Genomic DNA, 22,956 nt, shown 5'->3' with positions numbered 1-22,956 from the left:
GTGCATGTATGCTTATTCCGCTCATTTCTCAAAGGTTTTTCGTGCTATGGCAAACATTGCGGGTGTTGAAGCAATTCTAATTCAAAATTTCAGTTCAGATGTTATATAACGAGGTTATTTAGGCTGGAAGAATGGATTCTTTTAATGGAATCGCATAGTAGATTTGTACATACAATACAAATTTAAAAGTTTATATACGACGTTATGTGTACATTTGATGTGTCTCTTTTCAAAGACCAACAGTAGTCTGACATCATGCTCACACCCCAAACATCTTGATATCATCTCTCAAAGTCTTTCAAATCTTGGTGAAATCTCTCACCCTGCTCCTCACCGAAGGCCCCCAGATTTTCAGGGAAGTAATCAATGTGGGAATGGAGGATGTGAATCTTTAAATTCATTAAACATCCCATATTTCGGTAATTTTCCAACAGTCTGTCGGCAATATTCTTGTAATCATGGTCCTTATTTAGGAGCCATCGAAAACACCTTCATTGATTTTCATTTCTGAAATATTGGAAAATTTCTCAAATATATACATGAAAGCATCACTCTCTCATACCCTAATTGCTTTGATAAGCTGTTTAAATAAGCCGAGTGTGATATGTAATGGTGAAAGGGTGACTTTATGACTAGGAATGAGACTCTCTTGTAGTATGTTCATAGATCCTAGAGTTAATTTTTGCCTGAGTGGCCAGTCCTTTTTCACATAATGTTGTTCTCGGGCACGACTGTCCTACTCACAAATAAAACATGGATATTTTGTTATTCCGCTTTGTTGACCTAATAAGATACCGGTTATTTTCAAATCTCCAACTAATTGCCACTTATGACTATCATACTTCAATTTTTCGAGTAGAAAATCAGTTCTTCAACACCATTGCAATAAACCAAATGCTTTCCTTTAGAGAAGAATTTCCGGAATAGGCGATCTCGATCACGATAAAAACTCACTCGAATACCTGGAGTTAAAAAATTCGTCTCTTAATCTAGAAGCTACGAGTTCGGAAATTTCTTTCAAAAGTCCTGCGTCTCGAATCAAGTCACTTAGATCGTCTTGAGTAAACCCATGAGAATTACCGAGCTGACCATCTTTTGATTTTCGCGATTTATTTAGCTCGTCATTTTGCTGATCCTCGAATTCTTCAAATGACATTGTTCTGTCTGTATCATTAGTTTCTGTTTCAAAAGAGACTTCGTCACACTGTTCGAACAATCTGTATGAGGTTTAATGTACATGTGTGTGAAGCTAATTTGCACTACCGCTACTGAAGTGTAACATACATTGGTGTAGTGAATTTAATATACATGTATAATAAATTTAATATACAGGTCAGTACAGCAATGTGCGTAAAAACTCAACCTGCTTTCATTTCTTTAAATCTTGTCAAATATTCCCAATTAAATTAATAATCTAGAATTCGTCGACTCAATTGTTATTTATAATGAAAGTGCAATGTATGTCTAAATTTTTTTTCCCCTAAATTCGTTCTAAATGGTCAAAATTTAAGTCGAATACAGTTAATTGTAGGTTAGGTCTGTTATTTATTTGCTTGACTGAACTTTTCGATTTGAAATCCAATTTTATTTTTGGTTAACAGAAAGAGGGTATCATGTTTTATTATTTAGAATCGAAAATTACAGCTAAACTTATTTTAGATTTGTGAAAAATAAAATCACATGATTTTTCTCACAAGTGATTAACATTAATGTACATGAAATTTAATATATGCGCTTTTAATGGTGATTTCATATTCTTAGTATATTAATTTTCATACACATGGGTATATTAAAGTTAATATTATTTTTAACAGTGATTCGTGATGACATATTTCACACAAACAACGCAAAAGTTGTCTAATCTATGAAAACATAGGGTTGTTGATGAACTTGCAGCATTAGACTCTGAAAAGTCCAAGTTTTCCACCAAATTAGAGCTGCGGTCGCATGATGACGACGATTGCGGGCTCGCTTGCTCACCCTGACAAATCGCCGATACTGGGTTTCCGACTCCCTGTATCGTACGGCTACTTTATCTTATTTCTGCCATGATGGCTTGAGCGCCTTTATCCAGGGACTTCGCCGGTGACCCGTGGCCCACCTTCACGATGTCCCTTCTTATAGCATATTATGTAAGTAATAAATCTTGGCCTCTGTTTGACCTGGAGAATGTAAACACTCAAGCTTGAAATTAACCATTGAGTCATTCAATTTCTCATTTTAGAATCTGAACCTATCATTTCACGAAATCACATCCATCGGGATCGTGATCAGCGACCCCAAAAATATAAAAGTCCACTGGTTCGAGACCCGTTCATAGCTAACTCATCAGCTGAGAGATTAAAAGAAGGATTTGACCTCTATATGACCTCCAAACGACCTTCAGAGGTCGCTTCGACAAACAGGTTAATACGTATTCGGACGTAAAATTTTCCGCTCTTTCAGAATCCGGGGTAAAAAAATGCATTAATCGAATTAACGTGTTTGACCTGCATTTGACCTTGATATAGACGTAATTTGCGTCATATGGATGAAGTGGTAGGTATACAATTACAAGAGGCCACGAGCGTTGGAGGTGTCAACAGTCACCTCTGGATTCTTTATCAGAGCTACCATCTGCCACTCCACGGGTTTTTAGTCGGTCGCTTTCTGATGGACAAGAAAGTTTCTTACAATGCTGCTGTCAATACCCTACTGACTCCTAAATGTTCAAGATGTTCAGTGCATTTTGCGTGCATATTGCCTGTAGCTGAAATCACAATTGGATGAATACATGCATGATTCAAATTCCTCCATATGGTCTTTACTACATGCTTTTACTCGCTATACTTGCGTATCTTGGTTGTATAAGTTGACTGGAAATTTCGGTTAAGTGAACAAGCAATGTCGATGATGTAGACTTTTACCTCTTTTTTTTCTTGCATCACGATGCCAGGTCGATTGGCCCGGATGATGCACTTAGATAGTAACATCTCAATATAAGATGTAATCTTCGTTTTCTAAAACGGACATTGGAATGTATCTATATAAGGGCATCCATTCTTTATAGAGACCTAGGTTTAGGGCAAGTTGTTAATGTATAATTCCCGCTACATCATTATCGCAATGACGAATCCCTTCATCTCTGGATACAGAACACCCTTTCTCAGCCAAATATTAGGTGTCTTGTTATCTACTTCATTTTGTTATTTTAAAATGTTTTCATTTATCTGCTATATTATCAGAGATTTTACCTTGCCGACAGTAGATCAACCCTCCAAACCATGAAGCCAGAAAATCTACACAATATCGATCAAGTTAAGAATCTTCAATAACAGAAAGTGCTTTACGTCTTAATAAGACTAGATGGAAAATAATATTTTTTAATTTAAAATTATTTCTTGAAAAAAAGATCCTACTCCACCTTCACTCGATTGGGAATCGAACCAAAAAACTTCTTATTTCTGGTCAAGTTCTTTTCCAATTAAGCTATTAGAGGGATCAGAATAAGAACTCTTAATTCAAGAACATAACGCTAATTTTTAGCTAAGTGTTAATGGTGCAAGTAATTATTTAAAAAAATTTTAAGTTATCCATTCCCAATGGAGTGAAGATGGAATAGGATCTTTTTTTCAAGAAATAATTTTAATTAAAAAAATATTATTTTCCATCTAGTCTTATTAAGACGTTAAGAATTTTCTGTTATTAAAGATTCTTAACTTGATCGATATTTTGTAGATTTTCTGCCTTCATGGTTTGGAGGGTTGATCTACTGTCGGTAAGGTACAATCTCTGATGATATAGCAGATAAATTAAAAAAATTTTAAATAATTACTTGTACCATTAACACCTAGCTAAAAATTAGCGTTATGTTCTTGAATTAAGAGTTCTTATTCTGATCCCTCTAATAGCTTAATTGGAAAAGCACCTGACCGGAAATCAGAAGTTTTGTGGTTCGATTCCCAATGGAGTGAAGATGGAGTAGGACCTTTTTTCAAGAAATAATTCTACTTCATTTTGATCCAACATGTTGGAGTGTTCCCCATGGATGGCTTTCTGTCTTCATTGTATTTCTAATTCCTCTATGTTGTCTGGCCTGATATTTAAAGCTACATCTGAGGAAAAATTTAATGGCTTGTAGTCAAGATCCGCTTGACAGATGGTACTGCAAAGCGCAACATTTCGTTTGCTGTTAAAATAGTCTCGCATCTGTGTAAATTGTGATTCACACAGTTTTTTGACATCAACAACAGCTCTCCCCTCTAAAGGTCGTGGTAGGAATACACTTTCAATCGCTGAATTTATGTGGTGCATTCGGTGCTTCGTCATTTCTACGTGAACAATTCTATTTAACTTTTTAAGGTCAGTGTTAGACCATTTTATGGGCCCGAAGGAGTAAGTGAGCACAGGGATGGCATATGTGTTGATCGCCCTGATTTTGTTTGCCGAGTTGAGAAACTGTGTTTCCAGAACGTGGGATTTTTCGGTCCCCACCACTCTCCCATCTGGGAGCGACACATTCAAACGTAGCGTGTCGGTGAGTCGGCTCTGCTACATGTCGCGTAGGCCAGCCTTCTGTAGAGCCGAAAATGCACGAGCACGAGCCCGAGTTCCCCCGACCTCACGATTCGTTTTTGGTGACTACCTGGCTATTTGGAGGAGTTTTTAAGTAAACTAAATTTCGCAGGGTGTCATGAGAATGAAAGTTCAGGCAATTTATTGCGCAATTTTGTTGCACCTTTAAAAAAAATTTATTTTGGTTAAAAAAATGACCTTTCAAATTTGCCTAAGTTTAAGAGATATTCAGGAATTTTGAAACGATTAGAAAATAGTTAACATTTGTAAAGATGTTGTTAAAGAATTTTGTAAGGTTTCACGAAAATGAAGAAAATTCTTTGAGGTTTCTACGAATAATTCCTATAATTTTTTATTTTGAAAAAATAATTTTAAAAAATTCCAATACATTTTAAACTATGTTTAAAATTCTCAATAAAGAATCTGAAGATTTTAAGGCAATCTTTTTCATTTTGCCGAATTTCAAAAAAAATCAGGACAAATTTAAATGGTTTTTAATGATTAGAAAGCTTAGAAGGTCCGAAAAAATTAGAAACAAAACTTTTGCACAATTGGTAGGAAAATTTGTAATGACATTTTATTTTAAAAAAAGCGAACTTAATGAGAATATTAAAAAAGGTTTTTAAACACGTGAAAGGATTTTCTAAAATTAAAAAGAAGACTGTAGAAGATTTTAAAGAAAAATCAGAAACTTAGATTTTTAAAGAATTCAAACATAAACTTTAGATACTTTAAAGGAATTTCGAAAGATTTCAAGGAGGTAAAACTGTTTTTCTTAAAATTCCTGGGAAAAATTAAGATGATTATGAATCAATTTTTTTACATCTTGAATTAAGGAACATAATTCTTATTAGGCCTTCTCGTGAAATGTTGTTACACAATTTTTTAAATTACATGTTTCCTTAAAAATCTACTTTTAAATTTGAGTAAGCTTAAGACATATTCAGAAATTTTGAAAGGATACAAAAATAATAAAAACTTGTAAAGATTTTTCAAGAATTTGTTAAGTTTTCATAAATATGAAAAAAAATATTTTAGGTTCCTAGAAATAATTAAAATAATTTTTTATTTCGAAAAATTAATTTTATAGGAGATTATTTTAAAGCATTTCAAAACATTCAAAAATAGGCCAAAAATTGTCAAAGTATCTGAAAAAGTTTAAAGGCCATTTTTTTTAATTTTGAAAAATTAAAAAAAAAACCAGGAAAAATTCATCAACATTTTTTAATTCGATAACATTACAAATTTAAAACAAACGTAAACAATCGAATAAATTCAATAAATATTGAGTTGAATTGATGAGATTAAAAAAGAATTTAAGCTTCAGAAGAGTTTTAGAAACGTCGGATAAACTGATTTAAAAAACTTAAAAATTCTTGTAGAAGAATAAGAAAGATGCGCCTGGAAATTGTGTACAATTATCAGTCTTTAAAATTAAAATGATTTTTTTTTCTAAATTACTTTCAGCACATTTCTTCTCAAGCAGAATCCCAGCTTTTAATCGCAAGAGGTTCAATTATTTTCAATCAGATTAAGTAATTACATAAATTTTGAAAATTAAAAAAAGATAATTTGGAATAAGTTGAATCAGATTTAACAAAAGTTTATTTTAATTACACGTAAAAATTTGTTGAATTATTTTTAAAAATTTGGAAACATTAAATATTGTAGTATTTAAATACACTTAACATTTAATATTTTTATATTAAATTTTGATAAGATATAATAGATTTCTATGTAAAATGAAAAAATAATATTAAAAAGTCGATAAATGAAGGACTTTCAGATAATGGAAGAAACTCCTTGGGAAAAAATGTAAATAATTGTTTTGCAATAAATTCTAATAGAAAATTGAAAAAAGATTATAAAACATTTTTTATTAATTCATAAAATGTTTTAAAAGTACGGAAAATATTTTGAAACAAAATGTCTTAATTTTTCCATATCACTTAACTTTTGAAAAATTAAGGAACATAATTCTTTCAAATTTGAGTAAGTTTAAGAGATATTCAAAAATTTTGAAACGATTCGAAAATAATTACAACTTGTTAAGATTTTTAAAGGAATAATTCGCATAATTTTTTATTTTAAACAATTAATTTTAAAATATTATTTTTAAACATTTTAAAACATTGCAAAAGATTTCAAATATTCTTAAAGCATATGAAAAACTTTAAAGGCATTTTTTTAACTTTGCAGAATTAAAAAAAAATTAGGAAAAATTTGGATAATTTTTAAAGATTAGAGATTGGAAGTTCTGTGAAGATTATAAAAACATAATAATCAAGTGAATTCAGGAAGTATTTGATAGACTTGATGAGATTCAAACAAAATTTAAACCTAAGAAGTGTTTTAGAAACTCAAGATAAACTTTAGGAACTTAAAAAAAATCTTGAAGGTTTCAGGACAATAAACAAAGTTTCTTCAAATAGTTGGGAAAATTTAGAAGATTATAAGGAAATTTTTTTCTACATTTCGAATGATTTTTTTCATTTTTGCGATAAAAACTCAAGAGAGTTACCAATATCTTGTAGAGTTCAAAACGTTTTAAATAGATAATAAATTTTCCTAATATTTTTTAAAATTCCATAAATTAAAAATAAAAAGTCTTTAAAATCTCCTAGCATCTTTTCTGACACATCTGATATATTCGAGAATCTTTTTTTTTAATTTCCTTAAGAATCTTATAATAATTATTTACGTATAAATTTTTCAACAAACTGATAATACTTATTGTCTTGTATATGAAATCTTTACAAAATCTTTAATGCCTGAAAATACTTATCTCAAAATTACAAAATTTAGTTTTTAAAATTTTATTTTTATTGTAAAATAATTATGATTGAAAATTGATTGTAAATAATTGTAAAATAAATCCAATGAAATTTATTTTATGAAGAAATATCTCATGATTATAAAAAGAGAAAAAAATTGTAAAGTTAAGTCTTTGTAACATTTTAATAACTAATTAACATATTTTTCCTTGATTCTGGTCGAGAGCTATACATGGTACAAAAAGCCGTTGTGAAATTTCAAATAAAAATTGTATTCTCTATACATTAATTTTTTTAATTAAAAATAATAATACTTTTATAAATATTGCCAAAATTTATTTGAATATGAGACATATTGATTTTTATTTTAAAAATTCCTGTAAATAGCTGGTGTTTTACAAATTTTAGGATATTTGTGTACCATGTTTAACCTTGGGGAATACATTTCAGGAATAAAATTATAAAAATATATCCATTAGTTAGTAAAATACTTATGAGGAATCGCCTTTCAAATTATAGTTGAAGTTGAAGAAATAGATATTTCTCATATCGTTTTTCAGTTTTCAATTTTTCACAGAATTTTAAGAAAAATAATTTTATCTCCTTGAAATCTTTCGGAATTCCCTTACTGGATTATTTACATTTTTTAAAATCTTTAATCTTATCAAATTGAAACATTTTGCTTTGAAATCTTCTACACTCTTCTTTTAAATTTTAGCAAATCGCTTGATGTGTTTCAAAATCTTTTTGAATTTTTTGAATAGTTTCAAAATTTCTGAAAATCTCGTAAACTTACTCAAATTTTAAAGCAAATTTTATAAACCAACATAAACCTAACAAAAAATGGTACAACAAAATTGCTCAAGAAGGCTTAATAAGAATTAAATTCCTTTTTTTTTTAAATTATATAATATAGCAAAATAACGAAATAATGTTAAAAAATTGTGATCTTTTTTTTTTAATTTTCTCTCAGAATTCATTCTATTCCATTTTTAGTTGAAAAATAATGTTTTCATTGAAAATCCAATTATATGTTTAAAAATTGAACTATTCTGTTGTAAATTCGATTGTGTGTGTGTGTTTCAAAACATTTTTTAGTTGAAAAATCATTTCTCCCATCAAAAATTAAACTATTTTAAAATTGAAATTTTGTAAAATTGAAAAAATGTAACTGTATCATTTTTAGTTGAATTTTTTTAGTAAGAAATTGATGTTTCTCAGTCAAAAATTCTTCTTTTTTGGTAGAAAATTATTCTCCTTGTTTAAAAATTCATCTATTTTAATCAAAAAATCATTTCTTTAGTAGATAATCCATTTTTTGGTGAAACTTCTTTTATTTTAATAGAAAATGGTTACAAGTTCATATATTTTTTTGGAAATTTATCTATTTTATTAACAAAAATTTTTGTTGTTTTAAAATTTTTTAAATTTCGTTGAATCATTATAATTTTAGTTGAAAATTAATTTCTTTCTTTGAAAATTCTATTTTTTATCTGAAAATTTAACTAGTCCATTTTTGACCGAATACTTATTGTTTTAGTTTAAAATTCGTTTTTATAGATGAAAATTGATCAATTTTGTTGACACTTTTTTTTCTTACAAAATTTTCTTTTTAGTTATACATTTATCTTTTTTGTTGGTGAATTATTCTTCTTTGAAAATTCATTTGTTTTAGATAAAAAATTGATTTTTTTTGTTGAAAATTCGCATTTATTTGGGTTTAAAATTAAATTTTTTCAACTGCAAGCTTCAGTATAAACTACACTGTTCAAGTTAAAAAATGTATTTTTTAAATTAATTTCTTAGGTTGAAAATCTAACTATTTTGTCGAAAATTTGTTTTTTATTTGTGAAAAATCAATTCTTCACTAAAATTATGACTAAGGCATGCAGAACAAAATTTGAAACATTTTAGACCCAGAAGTCTTGTCTCCTATATCTATTTACATAAAGTCCATTATATTTGCCTCTTCGCAATAACCATAATGGTTCTAAGGTAACTCATGATTTCAAAACCTGAATAGATTTGAGGAGCAGCTAGATCGTCATTCGTAAAGTCGGGAGAGCTCGGGTTTCTGCTCGTGCATTTTCGGCTGTACACGAGGCTAGGCTTCGCAGCATTTAACAGAGTCGACTCATCGACACGCTGCGTTTGAATGTGTCGCTCCCAGATGGGAGAGTGGTGGGGCCGAAAAATCCCACGTTCTGGAGACACTGTTGAGAAAACTCTTCATAATCAATCTGAGTCTCGTAGTGAAGGCAGTCGGTAGGCTTGTCTTAACTATCGTATGTTGAATAACCTTAGATTCAAGAATGCCCAGATATTTATGATTCGCGTGCAGCCATTGCCTCGATGTCATTTTCGAACTTGTTCTATAACTCTGCAGTCCCTAATTCCCCTCTGATTAAATTCACTGTTCTACATTTATCTAGTCCGAACTCCATGTATATATAATTGGAAAACTGCTTTGTGACATCGATCACTTGCTGCAGTTTCTGGGCTGAACTAGCGTAGAGCTTCAGGTCCTCCATCTAAAGAAGATGGGTCACTTGATGACCATCCTCATTATCATGAATTCTGAACCCATGAGACTTGCTGTTAAGTGTTTTGCTCAATGGATTCAATTCTAAACAGAACAATAGTGCGCTGAAGGAGTCTCCTTGAAATATACACGTCGTAAAGCGTATTTATCTAGCTCTCATTGGTTGTTCATGATCAAAATACTTGATTCTTGTACCCCAGAGCCTCATCGCATGGCTTAGAAAGTCAATAATGCGTGGGCAGATTTTGTAAAGTTTTAAGACTTCAAGCAAATAGTCATGCGGCACGGAAGGAAATGCTTGCTTGTAGTCAATGTATGTCATATGTAAGTTCCTTTGATGCTTACGAGCTTGAGTCAATGTAACAGCGTCTATAGTGACTAGATTTTTATAGCTTTGCGAATTTTTACGACATTCCTTTTGTACTTCTGCAAGAATGTCATTCTCGTCGCAATGAGAATACACCTTATCTGCAATTATAGCTGTAAGATATTTATAAGTTGTTGAAAGGCAGACTATCGGTCGAAAGTCAGATGTATTTTGAGAGTTTCGTTTTTATGGTAACATATATGGTATGTAGTACCTTGGAGCATAAAGCCTGGCATCAGATCTGTGTGTTCAATGATCTTCTGAAAACACCTTGCCAACGCAAGATGCACACTTGTCAGGTACTTGTACCAGATGTGGTGCACCATGTCCGGACATGGGGCTTTCCAATTACTTGTCCTTTTCAAGACCGCTGAAACTTCTAAAGCTGTGATGTTTGTCAGTTGCATTTCAGGGCTATTGCTTGCCCTTGCTGGCCTTACTCTCAGTTCACGATAGAACCTTCTTTCATCTGTCTAAAAGTTTTGATTTTGTTGCTTTCATGCACTACTTTTCTCGTATCGACGCAGACTGTGAAAAAACTGCATTTTCAGGCCTAGTTTGCCGGCCCAACGTTCTAACGTTTGCCACAGCTTCACAGTATACAAGAGTTTGAACTTCTAACGCAGTTTGTGCTACGTTCAAATACGTAGGTAAAACCTTGCTGTCAAGATGTACTATTAGTGTACGCAGATCATTTGTGATGTTCATTTTGGGCAAAGAATGCCTTAGTGTCGGCTCTACATATCTGAACTCTAGTAAAGCATGCCCAAAATTCCTTTCAAGGTGCTTTCGTTATCCTAGGATTTCCCTATCCACATCATCGTTAGGAATATCCGGATGTGGTTCTAATGGATCCGGTACATGATGTTCATGATCCCTAGCACCTATGCCTTCAGCATCAATCAAGTCTTCTTTGTCCACATCTTCCAAGACGAGTTTATCCATAAGAAGCTCCGGTTCCACTTCCATTTTGATAGCAGCTATTTCAACCGCCGAAAGCAGTCTGTTTACAAATATCGAGCGTTTTTGATATGCCAGATTCTGCTAATTTATTTTTGTGGCTAGCTCTGTATATTTAAGTAAGAGGAGTCAATGATGTTCTCTCCTCACACTTTGCCCACATTTCTCTGCCAAAAAATAAAGGCCCATGACAACTCTGTTCCTGTAGTATTTCCATTTTCGTCGCTTTTTTGATAGCTGAATCTCTGCTTCTGCCTCTGGTTGTATAAGGCTATCCACCTCTGGAGTGTGTGATGATGTTGGATCATCAATCGGTTGAGGAAGAACGTCAATTGCTCCTGCTTGACGATTTGACACGGCTTCCTCTAACTGATGTTCATTGCCGTCGTTTTTCCACGCCAAATTAACCTGTTATTTAATCTCCATTGCTCGATTTTCTGTAACGTGTAGATTAGTCCTGATGTACTTCACCTTAGCAATAAGATCTCTTAGTGCGACTTTTTGTATACTAGGATACTTTGCAGCCAATTTCGTTCTTAAATTGTATCCTTTTTTACATTTTCGTTTTAAACTTCGCACTTTCGTAATAAAGGCGCACCAATTCCTCGTTCATTGTGTTATCCCAATTGATGCTCTCCCACAGTATTTCTGTCGAGGTGGTTGGCTGCAAATAGCTAATGCGAGCCAAAGCATCCTCAGCAGGCACAGTTGATGTTCCACTGCTTACCGTTTGTCGCAGATGTTCTTGCTGGCCGGCGGTTTGATTAGTGAGATCTGCCTGACTATCTCTCAGCTCACCATCGCTACCGTCCCACATGCTGTGGCCCCAGCTGTGGCTCCAGGAGCGCCCCGACGATCCTCGAGAAGGGATAAGCGTTTTAAAATATTTAATATGCTCTCCATTTTTCATTTTTGGGGTTTGGTGTTCCACTTAGTCCCTCTTCTCTTCGTTATCAGCCTATTTGACATGGGAAACCCTGTCAGTAGCAATGCTATCGCCAACATTGCCTTCAAAGTCATGAGAAAAAAGCTCAAGCCCTACCACGACATCAACGTGGAACACCTTATATGATTATTAACATTATTATTATTATTGTTATTCTACTTATGCTCTATTATATGTTAGAGCATTTATCTAACCTCCTTAAATAATAGTATTTTTTAAGTGTGCTTGAAAAAAAGATTCTTTACTTTTAAGAAATTCTTTATTGCTACACTTACATCACTATTATTTTTATTATAATTAGTTACTATTCAATCACTATCTGAACATTAAATTTGACTTGAAAGTCGCGCCAATTTCGAATTATCCGATTCCGCTTTCACGGCACCAATCAAAAGCGGAGTAATCAGAGATACAACACTTTCTGGAGGAACTCTATCCAATCCCCGGCAGCGGTCACTAACAGAGCGTTGCATTCCTTCTCACGCACTTATGCGGCGCTCGTGATTGGTCCACTTTAATCGTTTCATAACTCAGAAACTAAAACTTCAATATATATATTTGCCAAAGGAAGTCTCGGTCAATTTTGTTGTTTATACAGCCACTTAAGTCCGGACACTTTGTTCTGGGACACCTTGTATACTGAATTTGCAATCCGAATAGAACCGAGTTCGGATTGTATCCGATTCAAGCGGATTTAAAATCGGCTTAGGTCAATTCGAGGTCTGATTCATTCGGATTTAAGATTTTTTCAGATTGAATCGGATTAATTTTTAACTGATTTCAATAGAACAAAAATAAGAACTTTTGTCGGATTGATTTAGATAGATACGGATTGGTTCAGATACAGATTTCCGAATGGTTTGCATTGTTTTGAAATTAATTTCCATCCGAAAATTTCGTGAGGGTATAGTGCTAATAGGCTGAATATCTACAGACATACAGTGCTTCTAATTGCTGCAATTCCAAAAAAAGACGAAAACCAATTCTTTACAGCAAATAATAATTGATAAAAAGTAAAATTACAGTGAAACTCTTCCATAGCGCCGATTTCGGAGCTGACGGTGGGTGGGACTAAATCATTTTAGCCCGCTCCGCTTTTGTTTGTTTACGCCTGAGTGTTCGCCTTAGTGACAACTGCAGACCCCGCGCAGCTCGTGTTACACCTACGTGCGGCGCGACGTAAATTCTCGGCAGGGCTATAAAAGGAATGGCTATTAAAGGGTTTCACTGTAAAAAATGTTAACTTTCAATTTATTAAACAATTTCGTTGAATTTTGTTATAATTGTGGTTTGTTGAAGTCAATTTATTTTCGCATTTCATCATTTCAAATAAGCGGCTCCAAAGATTATCGCATTATAAGGAACTATCATATTCTGTTAAACTAGAATTTTGCGAAGTTAACTAAGAATATTTAAGGTTGTCTTTACGATTACTCTTCGATATGAAACTTGTCAAACTAACAATAATGATTAATTATTTAAACAATTTCAGAATAAACAAATTTAGAATTTGGCTACTTCTCAACCAATAGGATCAATTATATTTTAAAAAAATAATAATAAAAAAGAATATCTTTCCGAGTTTAGCCATTTTATGAAGAATATGCTCAATTTGTTCACGGAATAAATAAAGACACATAATTAAAATTTCTCAAAAAATGTAATTATTTTGTTAATAAGTATTTTATTTCTGCAGCGACATAGGAAGTAAGCACACTGGTCGTTTTTAAAAACGCCAAATGAAACTATAAATCGACAAATCGTTTTGGTAATTGTTATTTGGTTTGCTTGTAAACGTTCATCGGCACGAACAGCAATTTGCTTTTCAGCAAATTTGCTGTGGTAAAGAAAATGTTGAATTTTCGTAACTCCAGGGGTTTCGTGTCCACCTCTAAGAAATTCATCAGAATTTGGATAGTTAGACGTAAGTTTTTGGGAATTTAATTTTTTTTAATGCATGATAGTAATGATTTTGCTCTGCATATTTATGTGGAGACCTCGTTGTGCATGTTTGCAGTTTAGTATGGGGATTTGAAATAAGTAAAAAAAAATGTGTGCGCAATTTTACTGTAACGACTTTGCACTTTATCTTACGATAAAGAAACCTCGTTGTGCATGATTGCGTTAGCTATTAGAATTTACATGGACATTTTTACTTAGAATTTTTATAAAAATGGAATCAGAAAAGAACTCGTAACGACTTTGCACTTAATTTAAATGCTAAGACCTCGTTGTGCGAATGAAATTCAGGGGAATTAATAAAATAAAATGGATCTAAAAAAAAATATAGATGAGAATCAGAAAGTCAGTCTCTAAATTTCAATAGAATATAGTTGTACTTTCTCGTAACGACTTTGCACTTGACGTAAATGTTAAGACCCAGTTGTGGGAATAAAGTTTAACCTCATTCATAAAAACTCTAATTTAAACATAATAACATTGCACTTTCTCGTAACGACCTTGCACCTTATTTAAACATGAGAAACGCGTTGTGCGAAGAAACATAAAAAAAATAAACATTTAAATTATGTCAAATAATTTAAACTAGATCTTATGAGAGAGATCTATCATGAATCCACGCAATCATCTCTTCCTCGAGTGAATCCACAATCTATGATTATTGTTGTTTTTTTATTATTTAAAATTTCAGTGTTATGTGTAAGGGCAGGGAGTTAGCATAGATAGATAAACGTTTACTTTTCGGCGTGCTGGCCTTCCTCGCTTCATCTCGCCTGGCACGTATGTCGCTATAAGTTTCTGTTTTCCTTGCTCTCCTTTCTCACATAAATATTGCGCTCTTTCCCTTGGCATAATCCACACATAGTTCCCGTTAAACTTTGACTCTCTTATTCTCTTCTCTCCTGCCTTATCTTTCGCTATGCCATTCTTTTGAACCAACACATATACCATTCCTTCCTTGCTCGTGCATCCTTCTCATTTCATCCATCTACAATCCATTCGTTCTAAAATACCTCCCCTTTCCACCTCAATTTTTCCACCCCTACGTCTGTGCTCCTTCTCTCACCAGCAATCCCTAACGAGCTTACTTCGCCCCTCTTCCAAAAATTTCTCCTCATATTTACATGCTCGACTCCTTGTTATAATCCCTAGACTCGTTCTTCCTGTCTCCCTCCTGACAATACAGTTCGGCGTATTTCTTGCCAACTCCAGTGTCCACTTTACATACCTCTTTTGTATCCTATTGACCTTCTTACTTACCTTCCACCCCGTAAAATAAGGCACTCATCACTAGCGAATCAAACAATTTCATTCTCCTTATAAAATCATCTGCAAAAAACCTTTTCCAAAGCCCCCACACCTGCCTCATGGCTACGTTTTCTCTTCTCATCTTCTCTTTCATATGACCATCCACACCTCCATTCTTCCTAAACAGGGGCAGACACATTTTCTTCAACCACAACACCCCCACCCCCTAGAACTAAGTGATCCACTCTTGTCCACCATGCAGGCCCAAACTCCTCAACACAAAACTATCCCTCTCCCTTTCCAACCTAACCTCATTTTCCCTATTTAGCCAAATTTCACTCCAAAACTACCATCAAAATTAATTTTTAACTCCCTAATTTACCCCTCACAACCCTACTCACCGCCTAGACTTCCACCCTTACACTCCACTCACACCTTTCACACAAACTACGTAAAAACTTGTCACCAACTGTCACTGCACATTTTCTCACTACCACCACCAACATCCAAGTCAGGAAGAGGGCATAATATATTATCTGTTAGTGTGAAGATGATTGGAGTGTTTTATATACAAACGGAAATTATCTTGCTCCAAACACAATATACATACTTTGTCACACGTTCATAAACTCCCATTATGCATACGGTTTCATGTACCTAGCCATACAAAATACACCAAAAACCTTTACACATACAGACAGTATACTAATCACCTTACGTACTAAAAAATGCAAGTAAATCACACAAATCAAATATTACACTCATTTACACGCATCATACAGTCGTATTATCTGGCTCATCCCCACAAAAAGCACGAACTATCTTTACACACTTCACACACAACAAATACCCCCCTCTGTCACACACAGTCGCACATAAGCACAAGTGATTTCTCACTAGAAGAACTAGAGTAACATATTCTAATACCTTCCGGAGCTTCTAATACCTGAACACTATATTTTGTGTCTATATTTTTAATTTGCAGAATCCCTTCCTCGACTTCCATCTTTTCATGTTCCTCAGGGATGTTGTTCCTAAGTTCTTGGATGGTCAGCTCCATAAAGATACTGTCCTCACTATTTGCCTGTTTCTTGTGTACATTCTTAAAGAGTTTCTTCGTTTGTGCTATGACACTGCCAGGTAGGGCACGAATCCTCATTCTTTTCTTTTCATTTTTATTTTCCTCTTTTAGTAGTAGTTCTTCCGACACCACTTCACAATGTTTTTCTGTCGAGATGGCATGACGGATATTCATATAATCAGAAACGAATTTGGTTTCATTCTTTTTTAGTAGGATTCTTTAAAAAATAATTAATTAACTAATTTTTTTGCATTTCAAATGTCATATTGGGAGAGCCCTAATGGAACCTTAACATGGGATATAGTGTTGTTGTCGAGCGAAAAATCCCGAGGAACGAGACTGGAAGAGACGAGACAGACCTGGTGTCTCGGTATTCCCGGTCTCGTTTCGCCTTGTCTGCTTATTCCTAGTCTCGTGGCGTCCTTCTTCGTTTCTCTCCTCGGGTCTTCCGAGAAATGCGACAGATGTGCTATGGTAGAGCAGGAAGCTCACGGGATCGATCATTTGCCACTCTGACGCGCTATTTCTAATTAGCGTTTATGAATGAATATCTAATGTCCAAATCTGAATACATATTATCCTTATTTTTACAATATTAGAAATAATAATAAATTGTTTAAACAATTTATTTTCTTAGATGTAATTAAGTATTACCCCACTTTAACTGAAAATCGGACAAAGAGTGGATTATAGTAAAGACGGTCTTTTTTGGATGTTCTCAACCGTTTAAAAGTTCTATTTGTTATAATAATTTTTTTCTTTTAAAAATTTTGTATTCATATATTACAGAGAATGCCGATAATTTAAAAGTAACTGCGGAGGAAGATTTTAATGATTTTCGAAGGTGATCATCTCGTAGAAGTCTTCAATCAAGATGTTGTTAATTTAAAAGGATGTCAAATTATTGATGATTGCTATGAACTTTCAATCGAGGAAGACTTCGAGTGTAATAATTTAATCAAAGATAGGACGTATGTTTCGGAATTGGACGTACATGAATAGGAAGATGAAGATAAAGCTTATAAAGACCACAGGGAAGTTGAAGGAAATTAACAAGCAGCGATGACGAAGGAGGGACAGCGTTCTTAGCAAAATAGAAGTTTTTCGTCCTCATATATTACTTCCAGAATGTCTACAGTTTCGAAAGTAGGTTTGAAACCTGCAACGTTCAAGGGCAAAAAAACAAGGTAAACCTCATTTTTGTTTTTACTGTCATAAACTTAATTTAGAAATAGGTCGGCACTTCGCCAATATACAACTAAGAAGAGGCCCTCGTTAAAAAGTTTCTAGCTTGTCCATTAAAATCGCAACCGCGAAGAAAGCTCATTAATGAAGTACGGAACCAGGGTGATGAAATATACAATAGGTCCATTTTCTCGATTTTCTCTCTCTTTCTATTTCGTGGTCCACTTACGACAGCCGTATCCAGCGGTCCAGTACTTTATATCGATGACTGTAAATAAGCATTCCGTTCTTTTTTTAGAAAGTTTAGTCTTTGAGCTATCTCTACATTTTTCATAATATGAAGACAAAAATGGATTATAAATGATAATAATTCATTAGTTCATTTTTATTTTTATCGCACAATGCAATGGCAGAGTTAACTCTAAGACTAGCCTTTCTTTTACATTTTTGTCAACTTGGATTATTTAATATTCTGGATTTAATAGAATAGAAACAGAGATTTGAAGTCAGTAGACAGAGATGTTAGATCATTTTCAAACGAACGAATATACCTATCTCTTTTTTACATTCTCATCAGAGAAGGTATGAGATTTATGTAAAATTTGACCCCCTTAGTTTTTGTCAAATGTCCATGCTTTGAGACCCCCTGAATCTGAAAAACAGGTTTTTACGAATGTGTCTGTTTGTATGTATGTATGTCTGTCTGTGAACACGATAACTTTTGAAAAAATCAATCTATTAGATTGGCCTTTGGTACACTTGTTTAGTGTCCTAAACTAAAGGTCAAGTTCGCTAGCCAGCCATTTTGGACGAAAATTCAAAAAGTGGGCACATTTTTAATATTTTTTAGACCACTTTTTCAAAATTCAAAAATTCTCTGCACGGTTATTCATAGTATTCAAAGAATCTAACAATTTGTCTCAATGATTTTTTTCGAAAAATCGAAAATTACTAGAGTTATAGCATTTAAAAAAAAAAAACTAAGATGAACAATTTAATCCAAACAATGCACGATACGAAGAAAGTCTAGTGAAGAAAAACGTTGCTTTTTGAAAGCCCTCCAAGATTATGATAACAACTTTTTCAATTTGGTCAAAAAGTTGAACATTCAAAATTTGATCCTACACAAAATTTTTGAAACCACATTTTTTCAAGATGTAAAATTTCTATGCACGGTTGTTCATAGTACTTCAAAACTTAAACATTTTATCCCTCCACATTTTTTCTATAAAAAGAAAATTATCAGAGTTAAAGTATTTTCATCATAAAAAAGAAAAATGAACATTTTAAGCCAAACAACGCATAATATGAAAAAAGTCAGCAGAAGAAAAACTTTGCTTTTTTAAAGCCCTACAGGACTATGATAACAACTTTTTTAATTTGGTTGAAAAGTTGAACATTCCAAATTTGATCGTACCAAAAATAATAAAAAATCCAAAAATTCCATTTTTTGGTCAAAATATGCAAGATACGAAAAAAATGAAAAAGCTCAAATTGGGCGCCCTAGAAAGAACTAAAAATTTATAATGAATCACTTTTCGATATAAGTTACGAAAAAAATGAGACAAAACTTGTTCATCCAAAAAAGAGCTATAATTTTTAATAGGACGCGTAGTTTTTGCTTTAGTCGTAAAAAATAACATTCTAAATAAAAATATTAAATTTGTTTGAAAAAACGACACAAAGTATGTACTTAAATCACCAGACAACAGTTGTTCGCCTGAAAGATCTATAAATTTATTATTAATAATTTTTCGATAGGACGAGTAGATTTTCTTTTAATCGTAAAACATAAGATTAAAAATTAAAAAATTAACTTTTTGGAAAAAGCACAGAAAAGACGAAAGAGGATATAGGCTCCTATATAAGACCCTATATAGGTTCCTGCATTAGACCCTATGCAGAGGCGCAGTAGTTTTTGTTTAATCGTAAAAAACAATATTAAAAAAATTTTTTAATCATAAAACAAGGTAATAAGAATTAGTATGATTCAATTTTTATGCATATTTTGAATTGTAATGATATACATTTATTGGATTGATACATGTTTCAGAGCAAAATAAGAAACTGATACAAAAATAATCATGATAAATACAATATGAGATACGTGATGAGAATGTGTTCGTTAAAGACAAACGAGCTTTAACAAAAGAGAGTCAAAATCACAAAATTAGTTTTCAGTCCGTTCACCTTTGATTTTAAAAGGTCTGTGATCGAATGCGGAAGAAATGCAAAGACTAAGCGCGGAATGCGATTGCCATCAGTCGCGTGCCGTAGGTCCCCTCAAACTCTCAAACTAAGCTTTTTTAACGAAAGAGAATTCACAATCATAAAATTACAGTGGCGAATGTTTTGGGTCTTAATTTTAAAATGTTTGCGCAATCATGAGCGCAAATATAAAGACCGAGCGCGTGGCGCGAGGTAAATAAATAGTCGATCGCGAAGCGCGAGATAAGTGTACAATCGAGCGCGAGACAAATAAAAGATCGAGCGCGAAGTGCGAGAACCAGTAGTCGCGCTCCTTAGGCGCGCTCAAACTTGCAAGCCGCGCGCCCAGCGCGTGAAGAAATTGTGCCGCGTAGCGGGCAGATTTTTTATAATACGTATCTGAAAGAGAGCGATGACGGTCAATAATCGTGAAGTCGAGAGGAATTCTCGGTTATCGAATATTGCTCCTCTTTTTTAAATTACAAGGTATAATGAGATTCTTACAGTCGATCGTTTGAAAAAGATCAAACATCTGTATATAAATTAACGCGACAAAAAGAAAGACTTGATCCAGTCAATTGTAACAGGGCATCATAATCCCAGTCCCAACTGGCCAGCAGTGGGACTCCGATACCATGTCGCAAGTCGAAAAGCGAACAGACCTCTTTTCCTAACTTGTGGACATAGAAAAAAAGGTTCGTTTGATTTTCGACTTCAAAACAGCACCGGAGTCTCACTGCAGGTTTTCAGAATGTGATTTCACTCGTGCCCCCATTAATGCGATGCTCTGTAAGAAACCGCACTAATATTCAAAAAATTTGCTTAGGAATTTTGTTAAAGATTAACTGAGCGTCGATTGTTTTCGTGTATTCAGAATATAAGAAATAGATAAATTCCTTGAAAACTTACGAGTACGATTGAAAGTAAGCATAACCTTAAACATTTTAATTATAATTGGTGTATAAAAGCAGATAACTCTGAATGTGCAGTAGTGATCCTTGTATATCTTTAGGATGACACTGATGGCAGATGGATTGACATAACCTAACAACAAATAAAAATCACGACTGCGCATGTCAGAGATATCCACGTTCATACATCACTGACATCGAAAGAAAAGGAAAACTAAACTGTCCTTTTCTGTGGACGCGTCCTTAGAAAATGACAGGTGGCAACTGTGCTACTGCCCTCGATCAATAAAGTAATATTGCTCAAGCACATGGCGAACAGTGCATCTTCAGAAATTCCCAAGCCGAAAAATTACGCTTTTTTTTTGTCGATGCACCTACTAACTATATAGACTTCTGGAGTTCTTTGTAGGCTTAAGTATATCATACTTCTAAATTTATAATCGCTTCTTTAAATGCAAAGTCAGTATGTAACACTTAGCCTGTACATTACCCTTCTCCAGGATAATGTCAGGTATACTTTACCCACTTATCAATTACCCTTACCGACATAAGCCCTACCCTAGCTGACTTTACCCCGAATTAATGATTAACTGCAACACTTTTAGCCCCAGTTTTTTCTGCGTACATACACAAAAAACACAAAGCAACGTCCAAGTATCTAAAATTTAAATTTAAAGCTACTGCACAAGCCGTAACTATACTACGTTACATGTGACTCATTTAAATAGTAAAGAAGTTACTAGAAAAGTTACGAATAACGTAACTTTTTAGTAACTTGTCAGTAGCTCAGTTTCTTATAAAGTGTTACTACCCAACTCTGTTACTAATAGATGAACAAAATTAGTTGTCTAATGCAAATAAAGTGAGTGGCCTAACTATATGAAATATATTTTCAGGAAACAAAGAAAAAAGAAGATTAGATGATTCAAGTAAACATAACTCAGAATATTCTCTATATCAATACGATTTAAAGTTATATTTTTCAGGAAAACCGCAAAGTCGAATTCTAAAAAACCTTTATACGGATTCCGTCAATCGTTCTTATAAGTATGTTCATAATTTAATAATTTCATTCAGAATGAAATTTATTCCATCAGAAAAAGGCATAACTTCATGAGTATTTAATTTAACTTTCAGTTACCCGCCGTGGAAAGTGTATAGAGAAAACACCCTGGTCTACCGAGGAAGTCCATATCCGGGATGTACTGAAGAAATATCAGTGTTTCCAGAAACTGAATGTAGCATCAATGAGAACATGGCTATATATATGTATATAAAAAAAGAAAATTAATGGTTCACATCACAAATAAATAAAGACATGTAAATTAGCAATTTTATTAACTATTTATTTTAATAATGTCTATTTTATATTTAACAATTCATTTGTATATAACTTCTTCTATCTGCCGTAGGCATTAGAGAATTTTGGCTTTCCCCTTCGATGGCACACTTCCCGACGCGTAACATAGATGGCACAATAGGTTCTTTTTTAACCTGAGCGAAAAAGGCGTCCCACAAAGAGCCAAATTATTATTTTTAGGAACAGAATTTTTTGGACAATCTTGGATAGTAACATTAAAGAATGATGTAGATTATTTGCTTCAAAATTTATTTTAAATATGAAAAAAGATGGTACAATTTAAGGAATAGCGAAAAATAAAATTTTGTAAGGGGTTTTGAGGGGGTACCTGGCTAATTTGACAGGGCCGTTTAGTCCCAATTTCAAATAGATTTTCATGAATTTTCATGGATGGAGTCTTTTTGAGCATAGTATGCCATCGCAGGTTCAAGCCAACTGTCGCCATTCAAAATAAATCGGGACGAAATATACATGAGGCGTCCAAGCACCTGTTTTGCTTAGGCATTCTCAAGAATACTTAGCTTTCTTCTAAAAGTTTAACACGTTCTAGGCAAGCACACACTGTTAAAAATTTATATTTGAAACTTCCACTGCATGTTTTGGAAGTTTATTTTCGAAACGTAAGGAAACGCTACAATACATAATATAGCAGTTTCCAAATGCTGTTATTGGTATGGTACCTTACATGTATTAGAATTTTATAATACAACTCCAGTAACCAGAAATACTTCTGTATCATACTTAGAATTTACGAAATTCATGAAATTCACGAAAATGACGGAATTCACCAAATTCATTGAATTCACGGAATACACGTAGTTCATGCGAATCAGGGAATTCGTGGTTTTCAAGGAAATCATG

This window comes from Belonocnema kinseyi, chromosome 1 (assembly GCF_010883055.1).
Source record: "Belonocnema kinseyi isolate 2016_QV_RU_SX_M_011 chromosome 1, B_treatae_v1, whole genome shotgun sequence".
In the NCBI taxonomy this organism is placed as follows: Eukaryota; Metazoa; Arthropoda; class Insecta; order Hymenoptera; family Cynipidae; genus Belonocnema; species Belonocnema kinseyi.
Note: the sequence above shows the minus strand (reverse complement) of the source record.